Source organism: Mastigoproctus giganteus, chromosome 4 (genome assembly GCF_048544385.1).
Source record: "Mastigoproctus giganteus isolate SK-2022 chromosome 4, ASM4854438v1, whole genome shotgun sequence".
NCBI lineage: Eukaryota > Metazoa > Arthropoda > Arachnida > Uropygi > Thelyphonidae > Mastigoproctus > Mastigoproctus giganteus.
In genome coordinates this window covers 82791076-82800384 of record NC_143578.1, presented here as the reverse complement: position 1 = coordinate 82800384, position 9309 = coordinate 82791076, and the positions used below count along the sequence as shown (strand labels likewise).

The following is a 9309-nucleotide window of genomic DNA, read 5'->3' as shown; positions in this document are numbered from 1 at the left end:
TACAAAATCTATGTTAGGCCAGCCCTAGAATTTTCCTCCCAGGTCTGGTCTCCACATGTTGCTTACCAAAAATTAAAAATTGAAAATATTCAAAAAACAGCAATCCAGTACGACTGCTTTAAAAGTGGCCTTGAATACAATGAGAAATCCTACCAAGAGTGGTGTGTATTCTTTGGACTCGAAACGCTGGAAAAAAGAAGAGATAAAGCCGACTTACTCCTTCTTGACCAGCTGTTAAATGGTACCCTGAATTGCCCTCATCTCGTCTTACAAATAAATTTCAACGCTCCGACAAGAGCGTTAAGAAATCATCCACTGCTGAAACCATCCTATGCGAGAACAAATTATGGATACTACAACTTCTACAACAGGACTGCAAGATCAATGAACAAAGCAAATATTGAGATATTTGACACCCCCTTCCGGACACTTCAAGAGGCAATTGAAATTGCTAACCTCGTCCGTTACCTGACTTAAAATTGCCTATTCTTGCAAGTTCTAAGACTCTGATTGTGTAATGTGTGTGAAGAAATACCAGTGCTCTGCCTTACTCCTACCTGTTCACTTAAATAGGACGGATGAGTCCTACTTTTATTTATTTAGTTTTATTTTATCTGTACATTTCAATTCACTAGTCTTCTTATGTACATTTACTTTTCTCTTTACGTTGGGAAATGTATACTCCAAGCGCTTCTGCTTTGAAGCTGTGTAATAATGCTTTGTAGCTGCACCCTCAGGCACGTTTGTTTGCTGTTTTTGTAGCTGTTAATAATAATAAATCGTAGGGAGAGTAGCCTGTGAAGTGATAGTGGAGTGGAGGGAAGTGAGAGGATTTGGACTGATATAGTTTGGAGAGTGGAAAGATATGGTTGATAAGTAATGAGTGCTGTCTTGAAAAGAGAAGGCGTTCTTGAGAAATACGGAAATAATGTGGTTTTAGGATATCTAATCATGTTTTAGCCGTCCACACTGTTGTAATATCCATTATTAATAAAATGAAAGAAAATTCAAAATAAAAGTCTATAGGTGCTTACATGTCATTATTTGAGACGCTGGAAAATAGGTCAGAGAACAGCCAAGAACTCCAGTTTAGTAAAGGCAATTTTGCTCCGGAGAATCGTCCTCGTAATCAGATGGAACGTCAGGAAAGGTCACTTTCAAAACAATATTATGCTAGAACTAATCTGAAAAAAAAATTCCTTTTCATTTACATTATTCAAATTCATTATAATGACTGATCAAATTCATTATATATATATATATATATATATATACACTGTTCTGCCGCTTTATTAGGTACACCCCTGCTGTGCACACAAATGGTTTGTCCCACAACGTTGCAAGTCATGACCACAGTTGTGGATATAAATGCAGCAGAAAAACCTTTATAATATCAGTTAAGCGTACAAACCTTAGCAAGAATGGGGGAAAAGGAGTGATCTAACGGACTTCGAAAGTGGCATGGTACTAGGTGCAAGACGTGCTGGACAAAGCATCTCTGAAACGGCAGTTCTCTTGAACTTTTCACGCACCACAGTTTCAAAGGTGTATCGAGAATGGTGCAACGAACAGAAAACATCCTCTCAACGGCACTAATGTGGAAGAAAATCGCTTGTTGATGAGAGAGGTCAGAGGAGGACGGCTAGAATTGTGCAAGCAAACAGACTTGCCACAATGTCGCACATCACGTCAGAATACAACTTTGGTGCGCAGAACAAAATATCGCAACGGACCACTAGTCGCACTTTGTCGCGAATGAGCTACAACAGCGACGGCCATATCGCGTACCTTTATTATCAATGAAGAACAAAAGAGCACGCCTCCTGTGGGCACAGCAACACCAGCACTGGACTATCGAGGATTGGAAAACAGTTGCTTGGTCTGACGAGTCGAAGTTCCTGGTGCATCATGCTGATGGAAGGCTCAGAATTTGGCGAAAATAACATGAATCCATGGACCCGTCATGTCTGACGACTACTGTGTGGGGAATATTTTCTTGGTACACGTTGGGTCCATTGATTCACGTCTGAATGCCACATCGTACCTAAACATCGTAGCTGACCAAGTGTATCCGTTCATGTTGACAGTTTATCCTCAGTCAGATGGTTACTTCCAGCAGGCTAATGCGCCGGTGCACAAAGCCCAAATCACTATGGAATGTTTCCAAGAACATGACAATGACTTTTCTTTTCTGGAGTGGCCCGCTCAGTCCCCCCCATCTCAATCCTATTGAACATCTTTGGGATGAGCTGGAAAGGGCTGTTCGCTGCAGGCCTACACTTTCGTTTCTCAAGGAACTGAGTGACACACTGCACAACGTTTTCAGCATCTTGTTCATGCCTAGTCATGCCTAGACGAATTCAGGCTGTTTTGAAGGCTAAAGGAGGCTCAACACTAATAGGTAGGTGTACCTAATAAAGTGGCAGCACAGTGTATTTGAAGATAATTCAAGCAGACAATACCAAGATGGATTTAAAGAAACGACAAAGAGTTCTCTGTTTCTGTACTGATCAATATCTGCTAAGATATATAAATTCAGAGATTAAGTAATTTGAATCTAACCCAATTAAAGGTAGTTAATTTTTTTTTGGAATCAAAAGAAAGATAGTATAAATGTAAGCATATATTGAACATCGTTGACCCATTGGGTCCATTGTTGTTTTCTGTATTTATTAATGATATGTTTTTTTGTTTGTTATTTGATTTTTAGGAGCATTAGCAACTAAGGCCATATTGCTCTGGGGATATGCGGTGATCATTCCCTGACCTTTCTGCATCTTCCGCATTTGGTGGTCATGGGCTAGAACTCCGCTCTAATCAAGAAGCATGTGCTACGCACTGCTGCTCCTGCCCACCTGGCTACGGAGGCGCCTATTAATGATATTGATGATGGTATATCAGGCTTAATATCCAAGTTTGTAGACGATACGAAGGTCGGCAGGGTTGTTAACTAATCACGGTACGCTTCTGCAACAGGATCTAGAAAAGTTGAGCAGATGGACTGAGAGGTGGCAACTGAAGTTTAACGTTGACAAATGTAAAGTGCTGTATGGTACTACACTGACAGTGGTAGAGAGTGAAAAGGACTTGGGGGTAATTGTGCAGGCAGATTTGAAGTTTTCATATCTGTGCAGACGGTCTGCAAAATTAGCTCATGGTGTCTTATCAATGATATGTCAACCAGATAGGTAGCCTTTTCCTTCTTGTCCACAAGGGTTATATCCGGTCTGTTGTGCGGGATTGTCTTATCCGTTATTATGGCGCGGTCCCACTACAGCTTGTGGGTTGGGGTCTGGGGTTCGTACTGGTAGTACGGTACACTTTCTTCGATCAAATGGTATTTCCTTGCTAGCTTTTGATGTATTATCCTGGCTACCTCGTCGTGTCTACGAGTGTACTGAGTCTGAGTGATCACCATGCATCTCGCAGTGGATCGTTTCTGAGGCCAGGTGGCATCGTCGACATGTATCATCGGACACTCCGGGCTCCTTGGCGGTGTATTTTCTATAGTTTCTTTTGTTGATTACCTGGTCTTGGATGGCGAGAATGAATCCTTCAGTTATTATGATTATTATTATTATTGCTCTTGTATTATTTCTTCCTCACTGGGAGTTCCACCTCGTGACGGGTACTGCTACCAAGTACACAGGGTGCCTGTTATGTAGGGTCTTTGTCACCATACCGGGGGTTGGCACGATGATCAATATGGTCATTACTTGTTGCATATGCCACATCTCTTTGATCTCCTGTCTTAGTTTCGTGTGCTGTACTTCCTGATTATTATTATTAATTTAATTTTGGCTGATGCAGAAAAAGTTCGTAAATTGGTATTAATTAATATTATTTAGTACTTAGTATTAATTAGTAAATTAGTATAAATTCGTATTAGTAAGGCTGAATGATTGTTTGTTTGTTTGTTTTAGGGTTTTATGGCGCATTAGCATCTAAGGCTATAATGCGCCAAGTCAATAGGCTGAATGATGAAATCATTCTGCCTTAATACTAATTTATTCAATTTCTAAATTATAATTTAAGAAAGCAATTGATTATAATAAAAATAATTATTATAATATAATTATAATTCAACTAATATTGTTTTAATTAATTTATTAATTAATTTTGAAGTTTAATTTTTATATATTTATATTAATTATTTTTTAATAACTCCGCTGCGTGTGAATGAAGTCCATAAACTTTTCTTGCATCATTGTTGGGATTCGAACTCAAGCGTTTTTCACCCGGTGTGGGAAGATGGTGATTAGAACCACTGTGTATGGACAGCCGGAAAGAGCAGAGTCGTGAAAAGGAGGATGCACTAGATGAAAAGTGAGAGGAAAAAAAGTTTCTGTGTCCCTACAGAAAGTGGCTCCAATATTGTTATAATAAAATATAGGGGAAAGCTTTTCAAAATCAACTGTGTCACCCCTATCCAGGATACCATTATGTCAATCTTCTTTCAGGCTCTGAGATAAGACTAAATACATGGAAATACAGTAATTGTTATAAACTATGTTGAAAAGATTGAGAGAGAGAGAGCATTAATGCAGTAATTGTCTCTCTCTCTCTCTCACACACACACACACACACACACACACACACACACACACACACACACACACACACACACACACACACACACACACACACACACACACACACACACACACACACACAAGCAGAAATTTTCTATTAAAAAAAGGAAAGAACGATTACATTTGCCAAGAGATGTTTTCCATAATTCTTTCACCGAGTTGTGGTATATATTTAGAAGTGACGTTGGAAAAACGTGGCTAGCAGTCATGCCTCCGAGCGTTCTAGGCCACGTTTGCGTGATATCCAGCAGCGAAGTTTCTGTAAATATCTCGTCTCCGTCTATGTCCGTGATGTGGGGTGATATAAAAGCTTTCAAAAACCGGGAAACGAAAACATCGCCTAGAGCTCTGGACTAGCGACATACCGCAAATGGCTCTTTCTCGTAGTGTGCCCACTACTTTGGTTGGGCGTGACTGGTGGGATATTTGGGACTTCCCTTCCCGCATTATGGATCAACATTTCGGTCTCGGATTGGCTCGAGATGATCTCCTTCCTCCAACACTCTACCACGGCTTTTACCTTCGTCCTCGAAGGCAAGATCTTGATCTTAAAACCACGGGTGTATCCGATGTGAAGAATGATCCGGATTCGTTTCAAGTAATGCTGGATGTAAGCCACTTTTCTCCTAAAGAACTTTCAGTGAAAGCCACAGATGACTGCGTTGTGATTCATGGCAAGCACGAGGAGATAGCTGACCAACACGGATTCATAACACGGGAATTTACTCGCCGATATATGCTACCGAAAGGGATAGATGCGGGAAGTCTTGCTTCCTCAATTGGTCCTGAAGGGGTTTTGACTGTACAGGCGCAAAAGAAAGCTGTGGAACCACCGAAACCTAATGAAAGAGAAGTTCCAATAGTTTTTAAAGAACCTCCAACAGCCATCAGTGGAGCAACACCAGCCTCCCAGGAGGCATCAACTCCAGCAGTACCAGCAACCCAGGAAGCACCCGCAACCCAGAAGGTACCCGCAACCCAGGAAGCACCCGCAACCCAAAAAGTACCAGTAGCCCAGGAAGCACCCGCAACCCAAAAAGCACCAGCAGCCCAGGAAGCACCCGCAACCCAGCAAGTACCTGCTACTCAGGAAGTACCTGTAGCCCAGGTGACACAGGTAACCCAAGAAGCACAGGAAGCCAAATGAAGTTTCTAGATATTTTGTTGTATGTCGTCAGATAGTGATAGGAATCTATGCTTGATGCGCTAATGTTCCTGCCAGTGTACAGTGGCTGATTAACTGTTTATTCCTACCAGTGCAGCAGTCCAGTCATTAGACAATGTATATAATACGTTTGATTTTAGACCGTAATAAAATGTGTGCCTACTTTCAATCTTGGTGTCCAGGAACTAATATTTTCATAGAAATTCATCTAAAGTTAGTTTTTACAATAAATTCTGTGAAGACTGCATGTTCTTATTACCCTTGTTAACCATTGCTTTGAATTAATTTTTCCTTTGTGAAAACTTTTTAAACATTATTATGAAGTATGATCATAAAATTAGAACTATCTAGAAATTATTAAATTAGAAATTTACTAATTTCTAGATAATAATTACTAATAATTTAATAATAAATATTCACTAGAAAATATTATAATTATTTTATGCAATAGCTCTGACATTGCATAAGACAATAAAAAAGTAGTACTAATGGAATAGAGATAATAATTATTGATAATCAAAGGCTATAGTTCTTTTTCAGAACTTTTAAAATATGATGCAGATGGCATATTTAAAATAAATTACATTTCAACGAGCAATTTTAAACACAAATAAGTTTTTTGAATTAAAAAAAAAACAAAACAAAAAACCTCAGTATCGCCCTCTTTTTTTTGGTCGTCTGCGTGTTTATCAAGAAATATGTGAAGAAAACATGCAGGTATTTTAAAGATGATAAATAAAAACATTAATGAGCATTTTTTTGTTACCTACTTGCTATTGTTTTCATTATCATGGATTTATATATACAGAGTTTATTCATATATAGACCACCTACATTTCAATAGATCTCTCAAAACGATAAAGGCAGAACTATGGATCAGCAAAGTGTTTTGCATATTTTTAAAGGTAGTGTGATTTGAATTTATTCTATATTACTGTGGTTTAGATTATTTTGTTTTATATATTCATTATTAATACAATGCACGAAGTTTAAAATATCGAATTAATATAAATGGGATCCTTTCAAATATACTTCTCTTAACATTTGAACGAGCTGTGATTATTTATTTTATTTCCTTTGGCAACACGACATGAATCTCGTTTTTCACATAACACTAACTTATAGTGTTGTTTACAGGTTATATGTCAATCACAAATAACATATAAAAAGGGGAAAAAATCACGTTTCCATTTTTATACATCCCAAGGTAATAACATGAAAATTGTAGTGATTATAAAATACATGCTTAAAAACCTGTCTATATCTGGTTCATCGTCATTCGAAGCATTAGCAGGTTTGGACGATCAAATTTTAAGCTGGAGATCGAAAAACATTTCCTCTTGGCATTATTTCTGGCAGGTCTGGAAGCGTCAGTAAGAAAAATTTCATTTAATGGTTTGTATCGTGGAAGAAATTTATTAATAATGCCAATACTTTACTTTTTTTTTACTATTTCAATATGGCCACTTGATAATATGAGTTTTGAATGTTGTGATTCTACACAAAGATGTGTAAGAATATAAGTATGTATTTTTAACTGATTTATTTTTTATAAATTTAGAACACTTAGAAGTTATAGTATGTCTTAAAGTACTGTTTTATTGGACTAAATTCAAAAATTTAGTCTTAAATTTTTTAATTTAAATTTAGAATTATTTACTTTAAACTCTGGCAGCCCGATATTTGAATAAAAGAACAGTTCACTGAACGTATAATTTGCAAAAAATCGCCGGTTATATTTAGCGGTTTCTTTGTTGTTACGGTTTGTAATGTTAAAGCACGGGTGTGCTTGAGGAGGGGGGAGAGCACCGGTAGTGGTCTCACACGAGCCCATTAAAATTTTGGGATTATTCGCGCCCCTTGTTAAAAAAAAAGTTTTTATTAATTTAAAAGGTAATATTTTAACAGGGGACGATGATCTATAGCCGAAATTCTCGAGCGAGCTTCTTGTTAACAAACTGGCAACACACCCCTGCGTAAAAGGCTATTTACTACGGTATGTAATTCTTTTTCAGCATTATTCAAAATACCTCTGGGGTTGCGTTTCCTAAATAATCCATAATGATATTCTAATATTGTAACGCGTAGTTTTTCCAATGTTGACTGCACTGGTATAGGAAGTGTTCAGCTTATTAGTAGCTATTAGTATTAATCTTTTAGTAGCTACGGTATTAGTCCATTTATAGTATAGTACAGCTGAATTATAGTGTAGTGTAGCTGAATTATCTATTCGGCTTTTAGTAACTGCCATTTTACAGCGATATCAGAGAAATTGTTATAATGGGCTGCTCTTTCAGTAAACAAGATAAAGATAGTAAATAATAATAAAAAGTAATTAGTTTGTCTTTATTTCAAGCCTAAACAATCATTACTTCTTCATTTTTGTTAATTAAGGTAAATGATTGTTACTTTGACAAAAATTAAGAGTTCACTGCGTTCTGTTCTGGACACGAGAATAGAAGTTTTCTGATCAGTGCAGACAGGTTGCTAGCTCTGTTTGTGGAGTTCTTTCAATGATATACAGAAATTTTTCCGGTAGGGACATGGAGGTATTAGCCCATTGTAAAACAGTGGTTGAGTTGGTACTGCATACAGGTCCGGAAGCCTCATTTTAAGAAGAATGTGGACCTATTGCAACGGGTGCAGAGAAGGGCAACAAGATTAGTCAAGAACACAGAAAGATATTCCTACCATGAAAGTTCTGCAAATTGCAACGCGGGGAAACCAGGCACCTGCGAGGAGACCTGATTGAAGTGTGTAAGGATTGAGTGAACTAAATGCTAATGGCGTCCATACTCTTTCGCAGACACACATAAGGCAACATAAACGTAATTTGGAAAAAGGGTGGCTGCAGGACAGATGTGCCTAAATTTGCTTTCAGCCAGAATTAATTGTTGGAATAAACTTCCATCTGATGTTAGAAATAATTTGAATAAATTTAGCGATTTAGGCAAATTATTAAGGGGAAGGATGGAACAGATGAAATGGGTAGTTTATTTTTTATTATGTTATTTTTATTTGTTTGTTTATTTTTGCTGATGCTGCATAATTTCTCACTATTAATACTAATACAACTTGCACCCCCTACCCTTTTCTAGTGTGATCAATTGAGCATTGGCTTCATTTTAGACTCATCTATGAGGTCTCATCACTGAATTTGGGTGGTAGTGTATTGCATGATATTATGGTCTATTTCACACGAATGAATTGCTCCGTACGATTCATTTATAGGTCTATTTATTATCTGAAAATTATCTGAACATCGTTACGGATCCGATACACCCGCCAACGTTGCTTGTTTGTCTTTTATGGACATGGGTATTTTCAATATGGCAGTGCACTCATCTATTGCACAAGGTGTGTGAAAGAGTGGTTCTAAGACCACAAGCAAGACAAGGTTCGGCACTGGCCATTTAGCTGAATACATAGATTAAATAAATAATTAATTTATAGTCCGGGACGACCCCACAGTCAGGGAAGTTCACAAAATAGAGAGAATACAAGAAACAGCACCGTATTTAGCAGTCAAGGGGTTGAACCCCGGTCACCCAA

General features: G+C 37.8%; 1 pseudogene; it reads left to right on the top strand.

The window, feature by feature from the left end:
• Nucleotides 1–4796: 4796 nt before the first annotated feature.
• LOC150086871 (alpha-crystallin A chain pseudogene) lies at nt 4797–5926 on the top strand (annotated as a pseudogene).
• The last annotated feature ends 3383 nt before the right edge of the window (nt 5927–9309 follow it).